The sequence below is a fragment of the Podarcis gaigeae genome, assembly GCF_964106915.1.
Source record: "Podarcis gaigeae genome assembly, chromosome: 11".
Taxonomy (NCBI): domain Eukaryota; kingdom Metazoa; phylum Chordata; class Lepidosauria; order Squamata; family Lacertidae; genus Podarcis; species Podarcis gaigeae.
Window position 1 is genome coordinate 64,180,880 of NC_139687.1, and position 20,062 is coordinate 64,200,941.

Below are 20,062 nucleotides of genomic sequence, written 5' to 3' on the forward strand. Positions count from 1 at the left end.
TGCCCCATGGGGGGGGGCAAGCCTTCCTCAAAGCAGCCGGGCACTCACCCCTCTGCAAAGGGTCCCTCGTCCTCCACCTGGGCGCCCTGGGCTCCCCCTCCAGCAGCAGGCGGTGGCTGGCGTAGCCGGCAGGCGAGATCTTCCACCCTGGCACTCCCCAGAAGCGGCGTGGCTGCCTGGGAATGGCTCCCACCATCACGGGCTGCGGCTTCGGTTCTGCCTCCCGGCCTCCTCAAAGTCCTTGCGGGCTAACAGGGCAACTCGGAAGCAGCAGCAGCAGTGGGGCTGCGGAGGAACAAACACAGAATCATCATCATCATTAATCATTTCATTTCCATACTGCTTTATATTTTGAAGGGGGGGAATCAAAGTGGTTTACAACACATTAAAACATCCAGTAAAACGGAAAAAGAAGGAACTTTTTATCACATGTGGTGGGAATGTAAGAAAGTGAAAAACTTCTGGGAAATGATATATAATGAGATGAAAAAAATGTTGAAATATACCGTATTTTTTGCTCTATAAGACACACTTTTCCCCTCCTAAATATTTTTTTTCTTGTTTTCCTCCTCCAAAAACTAGGTGCGTCTTGTGGTCTGGTGCGTCTTATAGAGCAAAAAATACGGTGCATTTATTAAAAAAACCAGTAGCATTTTTTACTTGGCATTGTAGGGGAGGATATTAATAAGAAAGGATAATAAACTGTTTTTATATGCAATAATGGCAGCAAGAGTACTATTGGCACAAAAATGGAAGCAAGAAGAATTGCCAACTAAAGAATAATGGCAAATGAAATTAATGGACCATGCAGAATTAGATAAATTAACAGGAAGGATTCGAAACGTGCGGGATCAGAGATTCTTAGAAGATTGGAGTAAATATTTGAACTATTTGAAAAGCAATTGTAATAAACAGATTACGATGGTAGGACTGCAAGAAGTTCTGTGAGGAGGATTATATGAAATATTGCAAGGAAGACTGTGAAGAGATTTAAAGTAATAAAGAAATTAAGAAATGCAGAATAAGTGTTAAAGAACGGAAAATCTTCAGAGGTTGTTGACGGAAGTCTAAAATATTGTATAAGATAAGAAATATTAAATGACTGTTGGAAATGATACATTGAAAATTAATAAAAATGTTTGTGTGGGTGTGGGTGTATATATATATACACACATATACACACACACAAACACACACATATATATAAAACCTCCAGTAAAACGATCCAGAAGAAAACAAATTCAAACTTCAAGGAAAATATTTCAGATGCTTCTCTAAGGGACATTTTGCTTCCCCCCTATTTATTTCCCTACTTAATTGACAGAGCTGCCCCACAGCAGAAGGACTCCAGGAAGCCAGAGGGTCAGACTAAGACCACCCCTTCACGACCTTGCAGTCGGTCAAAGCCTCTTCACCCACCTTGCAGGGACACTGTAGAGATTAACTGAGGAGGGGGCGAACCATGGACCCCTTGTAGAAAAAGGTGGGTCATATATGCAACCAATGAGCTCTTTTGCTGACCTGCCTAAGAAAGCTGGAGAGGCCAGCCAGGTGGAGATGTCAGTCGCAAGCCTGGCATCCAGAGGTCTCCACACGGTTGCAATTGGACCTGCACCAGGTGCGAAACACGCCTGCTGCCTGGGGAATTCTAGCACTGCTTAGGACTGTAAGCTTGTCTCTTCTAGGAGGCCAGGGTGGCTACCCCTGTTGCCCCCCAGGTGCTGTTGAATGACACCTCCCACCCCCACCCCCTGCCACTGGCTGGTTGCTGCGGTGCGTGGAAGGGCCACGGGTCCCCAGTCCCTGCTCAGTGGGAAGTTCAGCAGAGACTCGCCCTGCAAGGCGGCATCATGCTGCAACCGCAGGCTGTTCTCTCGCTCACTCACCAAACTCTCGCTCACATGGCCCTTCGCTGTAAAATTTATGAGGATCTCCGCCAACAATTTCTAGACCATCTATGTATTCCAACATGGAAAACAGAGTCGGAGGTTATGCGCTTCTTATTATAGAGGAGAGACCAGGAGCTCACCGAGACTGTAGCTAAGTTCCTCTCTTTGATTTTTTGTCGGATCCTGCCCTTGCTGGAAACCCTCAGAGATGAGGCAGATTGCTCGCCCCTTCTGCCCTTTGATGGGTGACTGGGCTGTTGGGGTGACGACGAGATCGCATGGGCCTCTCTATTCTGAATGTATTCTGAATGTTCTTATGCGATGCCAAGAAAGGTTACTTGACTTGCTAGCTCACCAGTTCCACAGGACCTTCCAAACGAAGAGCAGCAATGGCAGCAGGGGCCTTCTCCCATGGCACTCCGCCAGCGGCAGAGACCCCAGAGCCCTCGATTCTGGCAGAGCACCTTCTTCAAGACCTGGGAGAAGCACACAGAGGATCAGGTGAGAGACGCACTCGCTGCCACGTGGCCCCTCAAAGGGCACAAAAATAATGCTTAATTGTGCAATCATCCAATTCTCTCAAGTACCAAATAATATTTATTAGTTAAGGTGGGAGACACCTGACTTGCCAGTACAGTGGTCCCTTGGTTCTCAAACTTAATCCATTCCAGAAGTCTGTTCCAAAAGCAAAGCATTCCAAAACCAAGGCACTCTTTCCCATAGAAAGTAATGCAAAATGGATTAATCCGTTCCAGAGTTTTAAAAACAACCCCCCAAAACAGCAATTTACCACGAATTTTACTTTCTAACCAGACCACTGATCCATAAAATGAAAGCAATAAACCACGTACAGTCATACCTCGGGTTACAGATGCTTCAGGTTGTGTTTTTTTCAGGTTACGGATGCTCTGAAACCCGGAAGTACCAGAACGGGTTACTTCTGGGTTTCAGAGGTCGCACATACGCAGGAGCGCTGAACTGCAACTCGCGCATGCACAGACGCGCCGCTGTGGGTTGCGAACGCTGCGGATTGTGAACTTGCATCCCACACGGATCATGTTCGCAACCCGAGCATCCACTGTACTGCAGTCACACAATCAATCAGTAGCCAAACTGGGTTCCACAGTCACAAAAACAGTGTGAAAAAGAGTCACAAAAACGTAAAATATTAAAAACAGACAGACCTCAGTGTAACACTCAAAACGGAAGTGTGGAACTCAAATTGGAAGCGTAACATTCAAAACTGAGATTGTTCAGCTTCTGAAAAAAGTTTGCAAACTCACTTCCGGGTTTGCAGTGTTTGGTTTCCAAGTTGTTTGAGTACCAAGGTGTTTGAGAACCAAGGTACCGCTGTAGTACATGTGAGAAGGATCTTGGGGTCTTAGTGAAATGTGAGTCCACAGTGTGATGCAGCAGCAAAAAGAGCTAATACTATTCTAGGCTGCATCAACAGAAGTCTAGTGTCCTGACCAAGGGAAGTTAGAGGGCCGTTCTATTCTGCCTTGGTGAGACCACACCTGCAATACTGTGTTCGGTTCTGGGCACCACAATTTAGGAAGGATATTGAGAAGCTGGGAGGTGTGCAGGGGAGAGGGGGCAGCCAAGATGATCAAGGGGTCTAGAAGCCAAGCCTGATGAGGAACAGTTGAAAGAGCCGGGTATGTTTATCCTGGAAAAGAGGAGACTGAGAGGAGCCAGCGAACAGGCCCAGGTGCATCCCCCAAGCCGGGCCACTGGCTGAGCCAAACCTGCTCCCCCCGCAAGCAGGGGCCAAGCAGGAGATAGAGGGAGAAAGAGGGGGCAGGGGCGTGGGAGCCATGAGCCCCACCACCGACTGCAGAGGGAAGGCAGGAGGCCCAGCACCCCAAGGAGGAGCGAGTGGAAAAAGAATCTGTGCAATCCCAGGGGCTTGTGCAACACTTGGCAATAAGACGGGGAGATGTGCTACTGAGGCCACTTTCCCGGGCTCTGCTTCCCTTGCACGGCAGGTTTAGGTGCTGCCCCGTTCCTCCTGTGGCATCTGTCCTCCCAGCAGCCCTTTCTCTACCCCCATCGTTCAGCCTGGACACAGAGGTCCTCCTCCGAGGGCCTTCTGGTGGTTCCCTCCCTGCGAGAAGTGGGGTTGCAGGGAACCAGACAGAGGGCCTTCTCAGTGGTGGCACCCGCTCTGTGGAACTCCCTCCCACCAGATGTCAAGGCAATAAACAACTATTTTACTTTAAAAAGACACCTGGGCAGCCCTGTTTAGGGACGTTTTTAATGTCTGACGCTGCATTGTTTTTAATATTCGGTTGGAAGCTGCCCAGAGTGGCTGGGGAAACCCAGCCAGATGGGCAGGGTATAAATAAGAAACTATTATTATTATTATTCTGAGCAAAATGAAGCAGCAGGCTGGGGCGGCATCCCTTGAAATATCTGAACTGGAAGAGCCGTGCCAGCCTCATGAGAGAAAGGAAGGAGGAACTGGTGGGACTCCTCGCCTCAAGATGAAGCAGGCAGACCTGAAGAGGAGGGGGGGGGAACCGGAGAACCAAGACTATAGACGCCCCCAGGTTCCTCTAGCTGAGGAGGGATGGGTCAAAGTCCCGTGGGCAAGAGGCAGTGATGGGGCCCTGCCACCCACAATTCCCATTCCCCCCCCCACTGCATTTGGCATGGGGGGAGAGGGGGCAGAAGAGGCACGGGGGGGGGGGCTGGGCTTGGCAGACCTCTCCTGGAGCCTCCTGCAAGCTCCAAATAGGGGCAGTGAGGCAGGAGAGAGGCTGCTGCCGCCGGCTCAGCGAGAACTGAATCCTTTCACAGGAGCCGAGGAGGATGCTGGAATCCCAAGGAAGAATGCAAGGCAGGGAGCAGAAAGAAGCCCAGGGTCCCGAACCAAGCAAGGGGACAGCGCTTTGGTTTCTGAATGTTTTGGAAGTCGATGTGGTGGGAATGTAAAAAAATGAAAGGTTTCTGGGAAATGATTTATAATGAATTGAAAAAAATGTTGAAATATACCTTTGTTAAAAAACCAGAAACTTTTCTGTTAGGAATACTAGGAAATGACATAAAAAAGAAGGATGAGAAGTTGTTTTTATATGCAGTAACAGCGGCAAGAATTTTGGTGGCACAAAAATGGAAACAAGAAGAAATCCCAACGAAAGAAGAATGGAGAATGAAGTTGATGGAATACGCAGAATTAGACAAGCTAACGGGGAGAATTCGGAACCGGCGAGACCAGAGATTTACCGAGGACTGGGATAAATTTACAGAGCATATTGAGAATATATGTGAAGGTCAATTAACGTTTGTAGGTTTTCAAAAAGCTCTGTGATAATAATGGAAAGAAATATTGTTTTATAATAATTGTTAAGAATAATTTGGTTAAAAAAACAAAACAATATAGATGTAAGAAATGTGAATAATTGTGAAAACATGAAAATTTCCAGATAGACTGAAGGAAGTCTGAAAGTGGAAAGATTGGATTTGGATGTATAATTCAAATGGAATGTTATTTATTTATTTATTTATTTATTTATTTATTTTTAAATTTGAAAACCTTATAAATATTTTTTTTTTTTTAAAAAAGGGAAGTCGAACGGACTTCCAGAATGGATTCTGTTCGATTTCCAAGGTACGACTGTATTTAAGGGGGGGTTGGAATTAGAAGCACGAAACCAGAGACAGGGACGAAGCAGGTGCAAGACAGGAAATGGCCCCCAAGGCCAGGGCTGGAGCCACAAGGGGCCAAATGGAAGCACAAGTGCAGAGCCCAGGAGGGTGGTCCAGAAGGGCCCCCACCCCTTCCTCACGCCTCTCTGGGCTGTAAGCCCCCAGGCAGAATCCAGGAGACCCCAGCCCTGCTCCCCTACGTGGGGGAGAGGCCACGCCATTCATCTCAAGGGACCGCAGGCCAGGCGCTCCAATTCAACCTTTGCCAATCAATACTCGCGAGACGGGTTGGACTAGATGATCCTCAGGGTCCCTTCCAACTCTAGAAAAATCTATGATTCTATGTTTTGCATCATGGGAGTCCAGACCAACGGCAGGGCGCCAAGTTGGCAAAGGCTGAATCCAACAGACCCCTGCCTCTGGGGTGGGGCTGCCCCCCATCCTGATCGTCCCCCAGCTCCCCCCACAGATCCACCCGCACATCTAGTCAGTGCTAGAGGGCTCGAGCGAGCGAGCCAAGCCGCATCCCGAGGGGAAGGCAGCCCTCAGCCACTTTTAGGCAGGAAGCTCCTTCCGAAGCAAGTCTTTACCTTTCTCTTCCTGCAGAGGCACCCAGAGACCCCCCAAGAGCCGGAGAGGGAGGCCTCTGCCCACGTTGGCACAAGTGCCAGGCAGGCAAAGACCCAAAGTTGTGGGTTATGCAAAGGGAGTTCCCAGGGTCCTGGGTCTGGCTCTGCTTGCTGCCCCCCTCCCAAATCACCTCCCCTGGACAAACACCCCCTCCCCATTCAGTCAGCTGTCACCATGGTGGTGGCTGAGCCAGCCAATGGGAGCACAGTATGTAAATCAGCCAAGAAAGCCAAACAACAAAAGGGGGGCCGGGGGCATTGGAGGGGGGCAGGGGGGTCTCCTGCCAGTGCCTTCCTCCAGCCCTGCTGCCCCTGGAGATGCCACCGGGACAAGCCCAAATAGCCAATGCCAGGGTGCCAACAGGTAACAACTGATAACTCTACCCCACCTTCCTCTCTGAGGAGCTCAAGCTGGCATTCCTGGTCGTCATTTAATCCCCACAGCAACCCTGTGACGGACGCCAGGCTGAGAGGCAGAGCGACTGGCGCCCAGGCTCACCAAGGGAGCTACAGGGCCGAGTGGGGATTTGAGCCCTGGACTCCGCGGCCAACGCTCTAACCACTATACCGCAGGGCCTCTCAAGCAGTCTCTTCAAGCAGCCAGGGGGACTCACAGCCAGGCCTGGAATCCCTCTCCCCTCTCCCTGGATCAACAAGACAGGTCTTTCCCCTTCCCCACTATGGCTGGGGGGAATACAGAATGGTAGAGCTGGAAGGGACCCCTAAGGGTCATCCAGCCCAACCCCCCGAAAAGCAGGAGCCACAGCTAAAGCGTCTCTGGCAGATACCGTTACGTTCCCTCGAGCTGCAGCACCCATTTCAGTCACACTTAAGGAAAGCTTGTTCTCTGCCCCTTTCTCTCTCTGTCACACACAGAGCAGAGACACAGTTCCCCTGGCTGCCTCTGACAGATAAGCCCCAGGAACAGCTGTGGGTCGCTTCTCTGCCCCACAGCCATGCCCTTCTCTGCCACCCATGTTGGCGCACAGAGAGGTGCCCATACAGCCTCCCTCCACTGCCTAGTCTCCTATAATATGGAAGGTGTCTTATTACTTGCCAGTCGATGCTGCATTATATGGGCAAAGGGCTTGACAGACTTAGCCCTGTGAGCTTTGCACAACAGCCCTGCAAGGTAGGCTGCTGCTGCTATTCCCACATTTCAGATGAAGAAGAGAAATGGAAAGAGGAGAATCTGAACTCGCTCCAAGCCCATTCCTCCAGCCCTTGATCCAGGACACCCACACACCCGGGCAAGCTCCAGGAAAGGACAGCGCCAGGCTAAGAACTGGCTGGTGTCAAGCCTGGGCAAACGTACCCCAGGAAATGGAGGCGAGGGAGTTGGCAAGGGGGCAGGGAGGGGCCCAGGATGGCTTTGCAAGGCCTGGAGGAGCCTCACTGACACAGGGAAGCCAGAGTGTCCCTAACAGCCCAAACAACATGAAATGTGTAATGCACAACTCAGTTTGCAATTGTCAAGCAAAGAAAGAGCGCTGCTTGGGGCGTTTCTACAAAGTGAAAGGAAGGTTGCGGACATTTTTCTTGGTTTTTACTCAATCTATACTGACAAAGGGACCAGCCAGGGTGAGAGGCGAAGGAAGCCACAGGCCCCAACCCACAGGACACTCTGCATTTTCATTTTCATCCTTTGGCAGCTGCCAAATTGGGGTGGGGGACCACAAACACCCAAGAATAAAATTTTGGCAAACAAAGAATCAGTTTATATTATTTTAAATTCCCACTCAGCCGCAAAACTTGCTTGGCGGCTACTGTATTGTCTCTCGGATGGATTTACTTCACAGTAAATTTACTTCTGCTGCAAAGATAGGATGGGTGGGGACAATACAGATCACCCTGGAATCGATTTTAAAAATAACAGAGCATTTTGCCTGGGCTTAGGAAGTTTGGAGTTCTCAACCTTATCATGCAGAAGCAGACAAAACATGTTTGTAGAGCGAGGGGGGGGGCCTCTGGAAGGAGCAGCCTCTGGAGTGACTCCATTACACAGCAATTAACCATTTCACCGGTGATTATTCCGCTGAAAGAGCAAATCTGTTCCAGAGTTTTATTTTTTGCCCACTCCCAATCTTTGCATATTGGGCATAAGAACATAAGAGGCTTCTGGATGAGGCCCATCTAGCCCAGCATCCTGTTCTCACGGATGAGGCCAAGAAAACACCTCTTCTGGGATGTGAAGACGCTGTCAGCATCTCCTGCTCAGGATTCTCAGCAACTTGCATTGAGAGCCCACGGGCAGGAAGGGAGCAGAGGCTCTTGGGTACAAGAGAGCCCCCCTTGCTTCATCCTGGGCCAGACTGAGAAGGGAAGGTGGCCAGGCCATCAGCCGCAGAAGACAAACTGCACCCAAATCTGCAAGCTGCTTCCCAACACACGAGGGGAGCAGCCAACAACCCATAAATGCATGTTGCAAACTGCGATTTTTTAAAAAACGAAAAAGCGGCATATAAATATTTTTATAAATACAATAAATATATCAACTGAGCAAAGGGGAGGAGCTTGAGCACCCCGGATTCAGAGAGGAACTCTGCGCTCCAGAACAAAATCCAGAAAAGCACAGCGGCTGCAGAAACCTTTGGACCCCATTGACACGCTGCGCTGATCGCTGAGAAGGCAGCTGTCCCTACGAAGCAGCCGAGGCCTTTCCTGGGAAAGGGGACAGGGAAAAGCTTCTCCCCCCCTCTAGGGAGCTCATGGGCAGCCTTGGAAGATGCAGGACAGAGAACAGAAAGTTCTTCTTCTTCATGTAGAGCATAGCTAAGCTGTGGAACTCAGCGCAGAGTTAAAGTGTGGCCTTTGAAAAGGACCAGACAAAGGCATGGAGATGAGGGCTATTGGAAGACGATTTGCTCTGCTCTGCCTTCATGCCTCTGAATCCCCGTTTCTGGAAAACACAGCAGCAGAGAGTTGCTGTTGCAACAGGGGCTTCCCATGGGGGCACCTGGCTGGTCACTGTGGGAGCAGGAGGCTGGACGAGGTGAGCCCCCTTGGCCTGGTCCAGGGCGGGGCCTGACTGACTCCAGCTGCAAGAGCTGAGGCTGCAGAAGAGGCCAGAGACCGGCAACACCTGCTCCCTAGCCTGGAAGCAACTTTCAAAATGTGCCAGGCGCCATGTGCATTTTGCATCTGGCTATCGGCCACTTGTGGTGAAAATGCCCAGGGGCCAGGATGGCACCTGACGTCTCCCCCATCTGGGGGTGCATCCCTGGGGATCCTTGAATCTTGACTGTTCTCACCCACTAGCAACACATCCTGTGCAATTCCATCTGCTATATTTTATCTGCAGAATCAGAATGAATGTCAGGAACACAAAAGTCACATTGAAAAACACAACTTTCGAGCCGTCTGTCCCCAAAATAGAAAACTCGGCATTCCGTTTTGGTGACTGTAACCCTGGTTTAAGAAGTCATTTGGCGCCTGGCTTATAGATCCGAGCTTCTAACGCTGCCTGGAAGCACAGGGCCTGGACTGACTCCAACTACAAAAGCTGCTGAGCAGACTCTTAGGCTGGGGAGTTATTTGGGGTTAGTTGTTGGGGGCGGGCTGTTGCTGCTGTTGCTGGGTGGTGTGTTGTTTTTTCATATATTTATTTTAGTTCTTCTTGTGATTTATGTGGAAGCTGCTCACTCTGGTTATGCATTTTTTAAAAGATTTTTTCATTGTTCATGACTACTTTAGCAGTTCTGCATTTTTCTCATGCTGGAAGCCGCCTTGAACATGGCTTGAAATGTGGAAAGGCGGCGTGCAAATAAAATTACGCCTGTTTGTAGTGCACCCCCCCCCGCGCATGATCACTGCCAGAGGGGAGTGCGGTCATGAGATCCCACCGCCTGCAGGCCGAGGGAGAAGTCGGGGCGAGGGGAACCCCGGCGGTGAAGCAGCTTCCTGTCTCCACTTCTCAGCTGGGCCTCCTTGCTGACTCAAGAGCTGCCCGCCTCAGCCCCAGAGGACGCCTCTCTCCCGGCTGACTCACCTACTGCTGGGCTGCCACCAGAAATGCCACAGCTTCTTTGTGGCATCCAGCCAGCAAGGGCCTTGCCACAGCTTCCAGAACCAGCTCCAGGGGAGGAAGGGAGGCTGGCGCTGCTGAAGCAGCTGGCCCCGAGGCCTGGAGCCCCGCCAGACAAGAGGGCAAGGCGGGGCGATAAGGATACCTTCCAGCTGGCGCAAAGGAAGCCTGCCTGCTTGCCCTACCAGCTCAGCTGCTTCAGGTGCCCCCTGGCAGCCTCACCTGCCACGCAGGCCCCACGCCCTCCTCTGGGCAGCCCAGCTGGGGAGCAGGGAGGAGGCGGAGGAGGAGGGCAACGAGGTCCCTGTGAGCTGAGCCTGGGGGTTGAAAGGGGGCAAGCCAGAGGCAAGCCAGAGGCATTCCCAGCTGAGAGCTCCGGCCCAGACCTTTGCCAGGGTTGCACGGAGGCCCAAGAGGCCAGGAAGCCACTCTAGGGCTTGGCAGAGGAAAGAATCTCCCTGCCCCTGACTGGCCACAATGCTGCCCACCACAAGCTTCCTTAACAAACACCCACCCCGCTGCATCCTAAATTTATGCTGCTGTCACAGAATGCTAAACATCCAAGGGCCTGGTTGTAGAGAAGCGTTTTCGCCTGGCTCCTAAAGATATGTAACGAAGGTGCCAGGCAAGGCTCTCGGGGAAGACCATTGCACAAACGGGGAGCCAGCACAGAAAAGACCCTTCCTTGTGTCCCTGCCCTCTGGACTTCTTGCAGCACAGCACTATAGAAAAACAACACGGAAAAGGCCCCAGCCCCAGAGAGCCTGCAAAATGAGATCAAAAAGGGGAGGGGAAAGAAAAGGAAGGAAGGAAGCAGCTCAGCTAACACAGGATGACGCTGAGCAGTCCTCAAAACCCAGAAAGCCTATGGATTCCTGAATTGGGTCCCTTGATTCTATGACCCTCACAGTCCCCTCTGAAGCCCTCCCTTGCTCCCATTCAGCCTTCCCCATTTCCTGATATTTCAGAATGTAAGTTCTTTGGGGGCAGAGACCTTCCTGCTTCCGCCACTGGGTAAAGGCCCCGCACCAACACATGCTGCTACTGCCAGCCCAGACAGACTCTGGGGCCAAAAAACCCAACAGCTGCCCCCCAGCCCCGCCCACCCTGGCAAGAAAGGGGACTGAGGCAGCTCAGGAACCTGGAGCAATGAGTCACATCTGGGTGGCTGCTTTTGGGAAGCTGGTGCTGGCACCTGGCTTGTGAGCAAACACTTGTCTCATCCCATCCAGGAGGGAACGGGCAGGGCTGGGTCACACCTGGGCAGAGGCTGTGCCAACCCGAAACCTGCGCAGGATCCGAGCAGCAGAGCCGCCCCCTGCCAGACCCGGTTCTGCAACCTTGGCAGGCGGGGGGGGGGCAGAGAGCAGGAGATTGGAGACAAAAGGGGTGCCTGCCCCCCCAAATCAGGACTCTCAATGGGGTAGCCACAGGAAGGGGGGGGGCACTGCCCTGAGATCTACGGTTATAGGGCAGTATACAAATTTAATAAACAATTATTAATAATAACAACCCAGCTTGAGTGGCTGAAAAGCACACACGGCTGCGGCACAGCCTCCTTCCAGAGCCCCCACCGCACCAACCCTTATGGGGGGGGTAGTCCCTTTACAACCCCCCTCAACCTTCCCCCTAAAACGACCGAGGCGCGCTGGCAGCCCTTCCCATGGGTGGTGGTGGAGAAGCAACAGTCTGCAAGTCCAGCTCAAAGCCCCCGATCTCGCGTGCGCCCCCTCCCCCAAAACCCTGCCAGATCTGTGGCAGCCCCGGGGCCTTTTTCCCCATCTAGGGAGGCGGCTCCGGTAGCCCCCCCCCCCGACACAGAGCCATGCAAGGGGGGGATGCAGTGACACGGAACCATACAAAGGACAGCGCCGCCCCCCCGTGCCATGTCGACGCTCGTCAGGGGAGGAGAGGGAGCCCCCCCCCCACGAAGGCAGCCCTGGGAAGCCCCCTCCCCGCCCGCCCTCCGCGGATACAAAGGCTGCGTCCCTGCTGGGGGGCGTCTTCCCAGGATCCCCCTTTGGGGGGCTGGGACGGGGCGGGCGGCCCGCGCTCACCTGGCAGCCCCCTCCGGGCGAGCCTGCTCCTGGTCCTGGCCTGGGGCGGCGGCAGCAGCAGCAGCAGCAGCCCCCCTGCAAGGGGCGACGAGGACCCGGGACCCCCCGGCCGCCGGCCTCCCGCCTGACTCACCGCCGGGCTCCATTTCCTACCAGCTGCTCCGCCGCGCCCCGCCCCCGGCGCCCCATTGGACGGCCCGCCTGCCTCTCAGCCCCGGCCCCGCCCCGGGACCAAAGCCCCGCCCCCTCTGCCACCCCCCACCCCAATCGCCCCCCCCCCTCCAGTCCGCGCAGCCCCGACGGGCGCAATCCCTGGCAAGGCGCCGCCCGTGGATGCGCAACAGCCGGGCGCACGAGCCACTCCGCGCCGCCCTGGCTCGTCCCCCCTCCGCCCGCCGGGCGCAGCTTCTGGGGAGATCCCGGCGGAGGAAGGAGACGTGGCGGCGGCCGAGGGATCCCTCGGCGGCGGGGAAGGAGCGCGCCGCTGCTCCGCCGCAGGAGACGCTCCCTCGGGGCGCAGAGCGGCGGGCGCACCGCGGAGAGGATCCGCCAGGGAGAGGAAGCCAAGCTTTCCAAAGGGCGGCCCAGGCTGGGGAGTGGGTGGCAGTTGCGTTTTGGGGAAGGTTTTTTATGGCCCTTCCGCGCCCTCGAAAAGGTCGGCTCTTCTCGCGCTTCTGGGGCAACCTCAGAAACGTGGGTGGCAGTCGACGGAGTTTTACGCAGAGGAGACCCACTGAACTCAATGGATGGCTCAGTTGGTAGAGCGTGGGGCTCTTAACGTCACGGGTTCGAGCTCCACCTTGGGCAAAAGATTCCTGCACTGCAGCGGGTTGGGCTAGATGACCCTTAGGGTCCCTTCCAACTCTCCAATTCTAAGATTTAATTTCGGTTGGTTCTACTCGGAGTAAAGCTTCATTGGAACACCACCCCTGTGGCTTTTAGCTTGGCAGGAGAGAGAGCGTGTCTGGGGAGCCTGGATCCAAGTGGAGAGCTGCAGTGCAGGTGCGGAGAATGCAGAAGGCCCCAAGTTCAGTTCCCAGTGGCATCGCCTGGCCTCCCCAAGGGAGGCTTGTCCTCCTGCCTGGAGAGCTGCTGCCAGTCCGTGCAGGCAACACCCAGCTGCATGAACCTCCAGGCCGACTTCAGTGCAGGAGGAATCATTCCACAAGGGGCAACATGTGTTTTGATCCCAGATAATCCTGGCTGGCCGTTGCCTGCAGTGATTGTCCTTTATAGGTTGCCTTGCTTGTTACCGATACAATTTTTATTTCCAGTTCAATTTAATCATTAGCAGAAGACAGGCAGAACTACCACTCAGCAGACAGCAGTGCAAAGCCAGCGCAGGCTCCCTTCCAAAAGAGGCTCCATGACCATTTGGCGGCCCTTGCCAACCTGGTGTTCAGGACTACAACTCCCATCAGGAGTGTAGTGATTACAGCGGTGGACTAGGATGTGGGGAACCAGGGTTCAAATCCCCACTGGGCCATGAGACTCACTTGGGCCAGCCACTGGCTCTCTCTGCCTAACCCACCACGCAGGGTTGTTGTTGGGGGTTAAATGGGGAAGGGGAGAGCAGAATGAGACGGTGGGATATAAGTGGAACAAATCAATAATAAAACGTGAACAGAAGGTCCCAGCTTCAACTCCCCCCATCCCACCCCCATGACATTTCCAGGTAGGGAGGGGACAGACCCTCTGCCGGAGCCCCTAGAGAGGGGCTGCCAGTCAGAGTGGGCAGCACTGAACTAGGTAAACCAGTGGCCTGACAACACAAGGCAGCTTTGTGTTGTTCTGAACCTTCAGCCAGGACCCCATTTCTGTGCCTGCCTGCCTCCCTCACTAGCCCAGGTGCCACGACCCAGCAGTAGAGGAGAAAGGCTGGCAGAGGGGCACCCGGATCAGGGCCGTTTGGAGGAGATGGCTGTGGGTCCCAGGGAGCTCGGTCCAGGTGTGCTCGCTAGGTCTGGGGAGACTGATCCCCTCCACGGAAGCTTTGAATGGGGGGGGGGTGGATGGAGAGCCCTTGCTCCCTCCAGAAACATCCTAGGAGGGGGGCAGGCGGCTGCTCTGGGGTTCCTGCTGGGAGTGGGCAAGACCTTGCATGGAAGAGACAGGCGTCCCTGCCACTATCACTCCACTTCTGCCACTCTGGCAGCGCCTTCCACAGCCCAGTTCTCCTCCAGCAGCGGCAGCAGCAGCCCCTGCAAGGGTTTCCATGGTGACTCTCCCCCCCTCCATCACGTGCCTCAGTGGCCTGGGCGGGCTCCACTCCCCCTCCCTCTGCTTTGTCCCCCACTGCAGAGGGGCTGAGACCAGGGACAGATCCAACAAGGGGGAGTGGGCTGCCTGGAAGAATTGCCAGGAGAGGCTGAGCAGTGGCCAAGGAAAGGAACTCTCCACATGCTCAGGGGCCAAGGCCTGGGGCTCAGAAGGCATCCCAGAGCTAACTCTGCTTCGTGTCGCCTCCTCACTTTTAGGGCTCTGCTGGCTGCCCATTTGGCCAAGGTTTCTTGACAGCATCTTCTGACTGATAAAAGGAACGGGCAGCAGCTGAGGAGCAGGCCCTTCTCTGCTGGAGCACTTAGTGTGGGCAGGCCTGGGCAAGGGGCACTGAGTCATGCCCAGGACACTCTGTCTGCCGCCGAGAGAGTCTCTGTGCTCCCCAACAGGAGGCAGATGGAGCCCTCTTAAGCCCTGGCCTCCCTTGGGAGGAAAGGCCAATCAATCAATCAATCAATCAATCAATCAATCAATCAATCATTTAATTAAGAAGCAAAACAAAATGTAAGAAGACTGGCTGCTGCATCAGGCCAAAGGGGGCTCATCGAGTGCAGGCCCCTGTTGGCACAGGGGCCAAGCAGATGAGCATTATTCAGGGGCATGTACTACTTCCCCATACTGATCCTGGAAGTGGTACACAGCGCCCGCCCTCTTCTCACCCCACTGTGCCACAACGGAGACACCAAGGCACAAGGTTAACCAAATCTAAGGACGCAACCCTTTGTGTCCAGCCCCCCAGGGCTCCTCTCTGCTGGGAGGGGGGGCAGGGAGAAGTCCCAAAGCCCAAAGAGTTGCAGCCAATGCAGGCTGGGTCCTTGGCACAAGACCACCACCTTCAAGCCCTGCTTGGGACCACCTTGAAGAGACACAGCTCGTTCCCCTGGACACCGTAAAGGTAAAGGGACCCCTGACCATTAGGTCCAGTCGTGGCCGACTCTGGGGTTGCGGCGCTCATCTCGCTTTACTGGCCGAGGGAGCCGGCGTACAGCTTCCGGGTCATGTGGCCAGCAGGACTAAGCCACTTCTGGCGAACCAGAGCAGCGCATGGAAACGCCGTTTACCTTCCCGCTGGAGTGGTGCCTATTTCTCTACTTGCACTTTGATGTGCTTTCGAACTGCTAGGTTGGCAGGAGCAGGGACCAAGCAACGGGAGCTCACCCCATTGCGGGGATTCGAACCACCGACCTTCTGATCGGCAAGTCCTAGGCTCTGTGGTTTGACCCACAGCGCCACCCACATCCCCCCTGGACACCATACTGGCTCCAAAAGGCCTGCTCCCCATCGGTGCATATGAAAACAAGAGAAACCTGCTGGGTCAGCCCAAAGGGGGCCCATCTAGTCCAGCCTCTTGTTCTCAAGTGGGAGGGGGGGGGCAACCAGACGCCTCTTCTGGGCAACCAGCGAGCAGGATCCGAGCACAAGAGTAGCCCTCTCCAGTCTCCTTCCTGGCCCTCAGGACCACACAACCCTCCCCCCAGCAGAGGAACTGCTCTGGGCACCCGGAGCTGAGACATAATATGGCAGATAAAGGCTGCGTAATGTCGGCAGCTCACGTTACCGCCTGCTGCCCCCCTCCAGGACAGCCCCATCGCTCACGCGCTGGGAGACCGAAGGAGACAGCAGCGGTTATTTTTAGATGGTCCCTTTTGGGCCGGGAATCCCATGCAGAGGAGCTGCAGACCAAAGGGCATTCCCACCCACCGGGCGGCACATCCCTCGCCTGCTTGCTTGCTCCCCAGGCCTCACGCTGCCCAGCCCTGGGCACCACCTCTGCCACCCTCCCCGGGCATCTGTTGTGCAACTGGGGCACACCATGCCAGACTGAGCATCAGTGGCCACACCCAGAGCAGGCAGGACCAATTCTGGAATGCCAGAGCAGCACCTACCACCACCTGGATCTAGAAACAGAGGCACCCCGAGAGCAGGACAAGCTCCACTGCCCTCCAACTGGGCCACAACCCGCCACAGGGGGAGGTGTTGTGGCTTCACCTACTCAACCCCCAGGGCAGGAAGCAAGGGGGTGTGAAATCATGCAAGCAAGGTCAGAGGAGGAGGAGGATTAAATTGCCCCAGCTGGAATTTGGCCCAGATCCCAAAGCTGGCTCTCCTGCAAGAGGGACTGGGCCTTGCACTTGCAATCCAGGCCACAGAGCGCCCCTGGCCACTCGTGGCTCCAGCTCTTCAGGAGGGGACCAGCTCCCCTTGGGATCCAACTGGGAGATTGGGGAGGGGGCTCCCATCCAAGTCAGACACCGGCTGTCCAGCATTCACAGGAGCTGGCAGAGGCACAGCTTGCAGCCAGGAGTACAGGATTCAGCCATTTCTGCAGAACCACCCCAGGCGCCCAAAGCACCGGGGGAAACGCTCCAAATATTTATTTAAATTTTGTGGTCATTGGAGAGGGTGTGGAGAAAGAGGCAAATGTGTTTAAATGTTGGAGGGGTCCTTGCTGGTATGTCTGCATGATTCAGCCAAAACTCGTCCTGCTGCTCCCCCAGCTAAGAATGTAATATAAGCCTCCTGGATGAGGCCAGTGGCTCATTTAGTTCAGCCGCCTTTTGTTTTTACAGTGGCCAATCAGATGCTCTTCCAAGATACCCACGAGCAGGACCCAAGCACAAGGGCAGCCTTCGCTCCTGCGCTCTGCAGCCTAGATGCCCATGCAACCACTCTGATCCACAGAACTGGCACTGTTCTATGTGCCACACGACACCCATTCCGCATCTGTAAGAAATCCACCTTTTAGCACGGCAGCACCTGTCCTGGGGAGCTCCCTGCCTATTGGCATCATTCAAGCACCTTCACGGAGCTCTTTTTGGCACCTGCTAAAGACCTTTTTGTTTAAGCAAGCCCACTCAAAAATCTACAATCTGTAGTTTATCTTTCCTTTTCACTGCTCTTTGGCTGTTTTAAATGGCCGCTTTTAATTGATAATTTTTATTGTTTAATTCTTTTTGCAAATTGCTTTGAGGGGTTATTTTTCCTTACAGTTAAGCAGCATATAAATTTTATGAAATAAATAAATCGATTTGTATTCAGATGCAATACTGCCTCCTGAGTCAACTGCTCTCACTGCATTCCCTGACCCCCAAGTGGTGGGGGGAAATCCCCAAAATCTGTCCAAGTCAACTAAGTAAAATTATTTTGGAATATATTGACTCCTACAACATGGTAAGGAGAATTAAACACACTTACAAATCTGCCCCACACATCACAAGCAAACATAAGCTGATGGCAACATGCAGGGTTGATAAGACCATGCACCAAGTATGAGCATCCAAGACAGGACAAAGGCCGTCTTGGTGGCTGCTGGACATATATGAACACCCCCCACCCACCCACCCACCAGAGCGTTTCCCCAGGGCTCCAGCCTCGGCCCATTTCAGAAGCCCCAGGCAAAAATATGGAGAGAGGGTTTCGGGACATGGAAATGACCTCCTACCAAATCAGACCAGTGTTCCACTGAGCTCAGGATTGTCTCCACTGAGTGGCAACTGGGACTCTTCAAGGTTTCAGGCAGGAGACATTCCCAGCCCTGCCTGGCGATACCAGAGCAAAGCAATCCAAAGCAAATGTGTCATTTTTATTTCATTTCACTATTATAAATTCGCACAATGCTGCCCCATGGAGCTTTCGCAACACACCTGCTTCTAAGTCCTTCAGGGAGGTCCTCCCCCGGCCCCACCGCCAACGGTGAATCAGAGGCACACATGTGCTGCAGTGTGTGCAGAGGAGATTCCTGCACTGCAGGGGGTTGGACTAGATGACCCTCGGGGTCCCTTCCAACTCGAGCGCCCCATGAGCCTAGGCGCAGGTCAGAGGATTGGCTGCGGCAAGAAAGGGAGAGCGTGGCAAAATGAGCAAGGCAGGAGACGTGAGGGGTCACCTCCAGCGTGTCTCCACACCTCGCTCTGGATGTCACGGAGTTATTCTGGATTAACAAGGGGCACAAGCCCAGGCAGGTCAGAGAAGAACTGACAGGAAGCAGCTGCCACCAACATGAGACTTCAGGGAGGGACCGAGTAGCCCCAGATTTAGGACAGTGTGGGCGGTTCCCCCGCACAGGATGCCGAGCCGAGGGCCTGCTAATTTGAGAAGATCCATAACTGAGAAGATCCATTCAGGGGCACCAAATGCCGGCCTCACTCACCAAAGATTACCAAAGTCCAGCCCTGGGCCAAATGGTGGGTCCTGCGCAAAACAGGCCAACACAATCATCAGGGGTGGCAGGGAAAGCTCAAGGTGCAATATGGCACGAGAAGAAAACCCCAGTTTTGGGACAGGGCATTCTTCCAGTGCCAAGAAGGGTTCAAAATCCCGAAGCTCTGGTGTCTTTCTCTGCAACAGGCAGCCTCTGAAAGCATTCCACTCCTCCCCACAAGACGTGTATAAACACCCAGGGATCCTGCTCCCCACTCTCTGTGCACACTGTCCTTGGTGTTCCCCTCTCGCTGGTGCCAACCGCCATGCGCTCAAAACAGCCTGGTCAGGATAACTCCCTCTTCTAGGCGTCTTTTCCCACCCCCACTGCAACCTTCCCCCTAGCTGCTCCTTTTGCCTGTCTTAATAAGGCAGCTCTGTCCTGGCACAGGCAGCTGACTTGCCCTCCTGTTGCCCAGCACAGCACCTGGCTGGCAGACTGGTAGCACCGCACAAATGACAGGAAGTCGTCACAGCACTGAAGCCAGACAGCAATGGGGAAGCCAGAGGGTTCCAGGCAAGGGCTGGGGAAGAGGGCAGAAGTTGTGGTTATGAAAGGAAACCCAGAGCACAGACACCCCACCCTCCTCGCCACAGACATTCTGGTAACTGGAGGTGGGAGTAACCTGCCCAGAATTCAGCAAGATTGGGAAAGGGGAAAAGGAGGAAGTCTACAAACAAGGAGACGTCTTTAATGGTATTTTCAAATGTTCTTCTCAACGAACCCAAAAGCTCTTGGTAGCAACAGCAGCGAAGCTGGCTCTATTTTTCTTTCAAATTTATTGTATTTTACTAGTTCTAATGCTTGTCTGGGTCTCTATAATGCTATGAGCTGCTTTAGGCACCTTTGGGGGGGTCTTGGCATATTCATCCAAACAAAACCCTGAAATGGAGCCAGCAGCTCCTCTTCTTCCCAGACTTTCCTTCTCCTCTGGATGGGCCCACATTTTGAGCCCACCCCCACTTTATGAGAGAAGTGGCCCAAACCTCTCTGCCTTCCCCTCTCTGAAAGGAACAGCCAACCTGGGAGAAGATTAGGAGCTCCAATCAGAAGATGCCTATGAACACTTACTCAGAAGTAAGCCCACTAAGTTCAGCTGGACTTACTTGCAAGTCAGTACGCACGGGATTGCCGCACAGAGTGGGAAAGAAAGACCCCAAATTCAGGCACATTGAGACAGGGTGCAGAGATACGGGTGCAAAATCTGTAAAGCTCGGCTGTTGCTTTAATTCAGCTTTTTAAAAGTGCACACACAACAGAGCAACCAGGCTTCCAGTTCTCCCTGGAAGCATCATCTGAGCACTGCCTGAGCAGCAATATTTCTGGGGGAT

The 20,062-nt window shown here is 53.8% G+C and overlaps 2 protein-coding genes across 4 annotated transcripts in view; both read right to left on the reverse strand.

The window, feature by feature from the left end:
- Positions 1-20,062, reverse strand: part of PIGO (phosphatidylinositol glycan anchor biosynthesis class O) — a 111,223-nt gene that overhangs the window by 41,257 nt on the left and 49,904 nt on the right. The gene's annotated exons all lie outside the window — the stretch shown is intronic.
- ATOSB (atos homolog B) overlaps positions 1-20,062 on the reverse strand; it is a 31,976-nt gene that overhangs the window by 11,331 nt on the left and 583 nt on the right. Inside the window, exons 1-3 of one of the 3 annotated variants that reach the window (XM_083702796.1) lie at positions 12,251-12,424; positions 2,245-2,365; positions 49-285 (exon numbers count right to left, since the gene is read on the reverse strand). The gene's annotated coding sequence lies outside the window, so the exon portion shown is untranslated. Of the gene's footprint in view, positions 1-48; positions 286-2,244; positions 2,366-6,130; positions 6,309-12,250; positions 12,425-20,062 lie in introns of those variants that run through there. The other 2 variants (XM_083702795.1, XM_083702797.1) reach the window with 2 other exon arrangements.